Here is a 4,895-nt window from a genome sequence, read left to right as displayed (position 1 = left end):
TTTGTTTTTGTCTTGCTTTATTTTATTTACTACTTTGTTTGCTGCATTATATCAAAACACAAAAAAATTAGTTGCTAGCTTTACTTTACTTGCTATCTTGTTTTCTATATCAAAAACACAAAAAAATTAGTTACTTGTTTTACTTTACTTAATATCATGCATGTTTTTATTTCACTAGTTAAGCATAATGGAAAACGACAAAAATATGAGAGATCTTTATGAACTTTATCTTGAATTAGGACATGATGTGTTTGAAGAGAGAATTAAAAAACCCATGGAACTTTATATGCATGCTAATGGGAATGTTATTACTATGGATGCTTTGAACACCATTGTTGCTAATGCTATGGAAAATTCTAAGCTTGGGGAAGCCGGCTCGATGAGCATGATCTTTTTAGTCCCCCAAGCATTGAGGAGAAAATTTTCTTTTATGATTACAATATGCCTCCTATATATGATGATAGCCACTTTGTTGAATTTGCCCCCACTACAACTAATAAAATTGATTATGCTTTCGTGGAGAGTAATAATTTTATGCATGAGACTCATGATAAGAATGCTTTATGTGATAGTTACATTGTTGAGTTTGCTCATGATGCTACTGAAAATTATTATGAGAGAGGAAAATATGGTTGTAGAAATTTTCATGTTACTAAAACACCTCTCTATGTGCTGAAATTTTTGAAGCTACACTTGTTTTATCTTCCTATGCTTGTTACTTTGCTCTTCATGAACTTGTTTATTTACAAGATTCCTATGCATAGGAAGCATTTTAGACTTAAATGTGTTTTGAATTTGCCTCTTGATGCTCTCTTTTGCTTCAAATACTATTTCTTGCGAGTGCATCATTAAAGCTGCTGAGCCCATCTTAATGGCTAAAAAGAAAGAACTTCTTGGGAGATAACCCATGTGTTATTTTGCTACAGTACTTTGTTTTATATTTGTGTCTTGGAAGTTGTTTACTACTGTAGCAACCTCTCCTTATCTTAGTTTTGTGTTTTGTTGTGCCAAGTAAAGTCTTTGATAGTAAAGTAAGTACTAGATTTGGATTACTGCGCAGTTACAAATTTCTTTGCTGTCATGAATCTGGGTCTACCTCCCTGTAGGTAGCTCAGAAAATTAAGCCAATTTACGTGCATGATCCTCAGATATGTACGCAACTTTCATTCAATTTGAGCATTTTCGTTTGAGCAAGTCTGGTGGCCTAATAAAATCCATCTTTACGGACTGTTCTGTTTTGGCAGATTCTGTCTTTTATTTCGCATTGCCTCTTTTGCTATGTTGGATGAATTTCTTTGATCCATTAATGTCCAGTGGCTTTATGCAATGTCCAGAAGTGTTAAGAATGATTGTGTCACCTCTGAACATGTGAATTTTTATTATGCACTAACCCTCTAATGAGTTGTTTCGAGTTTGGTGTGGAGGAAGTTTTCAAGGATCAAGAGAGGAGTATGATGCAATATGATCAAGGAGAGTGAAAGCTCTAAGCTTGGGGATGCCCCGGTGGTTCACCCCTGCATATATTAAGAAGACTCAAGCGTCTAAGCTTGGGGATGCCCAAGGCATCCCCTTCTTCATCGACAACATTATCGAGTTCCTCCCCTGAAACTATATTTTTATTCCGTCACATCTTATGTACTTTGCTTGGAGCGTCGGTTTGTTTTTGTTTTTTGTTTTGTTTGAATAAAGTGGATCTTAGCATTCACTTTATGGGAGAGAGACACGCTCCGCTGTAGCATATGGACAAATATGTCCTTAGGCTCTACTCATAGTATTCATGGCGAAGTTTCTTCTTCGTTAAATTGTTATATGGTTGGAATTGGAAAATGCTACATGTAGTAACTCTAAAATGTCTTGGATAATTTGATACTTGGCAATTGTTGTGCTCATGTTTAAGCTCTTGCATCATATACTTTGCACCCATTAATGAAGAAATACTTAGAGCTTGCTAATTTGGTTTGCATATTTGGTTTCTCTAGAGTCTAGATAACATCTAGTATTGAGTTTTGAACAACAAGGAAGACGGTATGGAGTCTTATAATGTTTACAATATGTCTTTTATGTGAGTTTTGCTGTACCGTTCATCCTTGTGTTTGTTTCAAATAACTTTGCTAGCCTAAACCTTGTATCGAGAGGGAATACTTCTCATGCATCCAAAATCCTTGAGCCAACCACTATGCCATTCGTGTCCACCATACCTACCTACTACATGGTATTTATCCGCCATTCCAAAGTAAATTTCTTGAGTGCTACCTTCAAAATTCCATCATTCACCTTTGCAATATATAGCTCATGGGACAAATAGCTTAAAAACTATTGTGGTATTGAATATGTACTTATGCACTTTATCTCTTATTAAGTTGCTTGTTGTGCGATAACCATGCTTCTGGGACGCCATCAACTATTCTTTGTTGAATATCATGTGAGTTGCTATGCATGTCCGTCTTGTCCGAAGCAAGAGAGATCTACCACCTTCATGGTTGGAGCATGCATATTGTTAGAGAAGAACTTTGGGCCGCTAACTAAAGCCATGATTCATGGTGGAAGTTTCGAGTTTGGACATATATCCTCAATCTCATATGAGAATAATAATTGTTGCCACATGCTTATGCATTAAAGAGGAGTCCATTATCTGTTGTCCATGTTGTCCCGGTATGGATGTCTAAGTTGAGAATAATCAAAAGAGAGAAATCCAAAATGCGAGCTTTCTCCTTAGACCTTTGTACAGGCGGCATGGAGGTACCCCATTGTGACACTTGGTCAAAACATGTGCATTGCAAAGATCCGGTAGTCCAAGTTAATTAGGACAAGGTGCGGGCACTATTAGTATACTATGCATGAGACTTGCAACTTGTAAGATATAATGTACATAACTCATATGCTTTATTACTACCGTTGACAAAATTGTTTCATGTTTTCAAAATAAAAGCTCTAGCACAAATATAGCAATCGATGCTTTCCTCTTTGAATGACCATTCTCTTTACTTTTATGTTGAGTCAGTTCACCTATCTCTCTCCACCTCAAGAAGCAAACACTTGTGATTAACTGTGCATTGATTCTTACATACTTGCATATTGTACTTGTTATATTACTCTATGTTGACAATTATCCATGAGATATACATGTTACAAGTTGAAAGCAACCGCTGAAACTTAATCTTCCTTTGTGTTGCTTCAATACCTTTACTTTGATTTATTGCTTTATGAGTTAACTCTTATGCAAGACTTATTGATGCTTGTCTTGAAGTATTATTCATGAAAAGTCTTTGCTTTATGATTCACTTGTTTACTCATGTCATTACCATTGTTTTGATCGCTGCATTCACTACATATGTTTACAAATAGTATGATCAAGGTTATGATGGCATATCACTTCAGAAATTATCTTTGTTATCGTTTTACCCGCTCGGGACGAGCGAGAACTAAGCTTAGGGATGCTTGATACGTCTCCGACGTATCGATAATTTCTTATGTTCTATGCCATATTATTGATGATACCTACATGTTTTATGCACACTTTATGTCATATTCGTGCATTTTACGGAACTAACCTATTAACAAGATGCCGAAGTGCCGGTTCTCGTTTTCTCGCTGTTTTTGGTTTCGAAATCCTAGTAACAAAATATTCTCGGAATTGGACGAAACGAAGACCCAGGGGCCTATTTTTCCACGAACCTTCCAGAAGACCGAAGAGCATACGAAGTGGGGCCACGAGGTGGCGACACCACATGGCGGCGCGGCCAAGGGGGGCCGCGCCGCCCGTGGTGTGGGCCCCTCGTCGGGCCCCGACTCGCCCTTCCGCCTACTTAAAGCCTCCGTCGTGAAACCCCCGATGCGAAAAACCACGATACGGAAAACCTTACCGAGACGCCGCCGCCGATCCCATCTCGGGGGATTCCGGAGATCTCCTCCGGCACCCCGCCGGAGAGGGGATTCATCTCCCGGGAGGACTCTACACCGCCATGGTCGCCTCCGGAGTGATGAGTGAGTAGTTCACCCCCGGACTATGGGTCCATAGCAGTAGCTAGATGGTTGTCTTCTCCTCATTGTGCTTCATTGTTGGATCTTGTGAGCTGCCTAACATGATCAAGATCATCTATCCGTAATACTCTATGTTGTGTTTGTCGGGATCCGATGGATAGAGAATACCATGTCATGTTAATTATCAAGTTATTACATATGTGTTGTTTATGATCTTGCATGCTCTCCGTTACTAGTAGAGGCTCTGGCCAAGTTTTTGCTCTTAACTCCAAGAGGGAGTATTTATGCTCGATAGTGGGTTCATGCCCGCATTGACACCGGGACAGAGTGACGAAAGTTCTAAGGTTGTGTTGTGCTTGTTGCCACTAGGGATAAAACATTGGCGCTATGTCCGAGGATGTAGTTGTTGATTACATTACGCACCATACTTAATGCAATTGTCTCGTTGCTTTGCAACTTAATACTGGAAGGGGTTCGGACGATAACCTGAAGGTGGACTTTTTAGGCATAGATGGAGTTGGATGGCGGTCTATGTACTTTGTCGTAATGCCCAATTAAATCTCACTATACTTATCATGTCATGTATGTGCATTGTTATGCCCTCTCTATTTGTCAATTGCCCGACTGTAATTTGTTAACCCAACATGCTTTTATCTTATGGGAGAGACACCTCTAGTGAACTGTGGACCCCGGTCCATTCTTTAATACCGAAATACAAATCTGCTGCAATACTTGTTTTACTGTTTTCTCTGCAAACAATCATCTTCCACACAATACGGTTAATCCTTTGTTACGGCAAGCCGGTGAGATTGACAACCTCACTGTTTCGTTGGGGCAAAGTACTTTGGTTGTGTTGTGCAGGTTCCACGTTGGCGCCGGAATCTCTGGTGTTGCGCCGCACTACATCCCGCCGC

Source organism: Lolium rigidum, chromosome 5, assembly GCF_022539505.1.
Source record: "Lolium rigidum isolate FL_2022 chromosome 5, APGP_CSIRO_Lrig_0.1, whole genome shotgun sequence".
Classification (NCBI taxonomy): domain Eukaryota; kingdom Viridiplantae; phylum Streptophyta; class Magnoliopsida; order Poales; family Poaceae; genus Lolium; species Lolium rigidum.
This window is presented reverse-complemented; position numbering follows the sequence as displayed.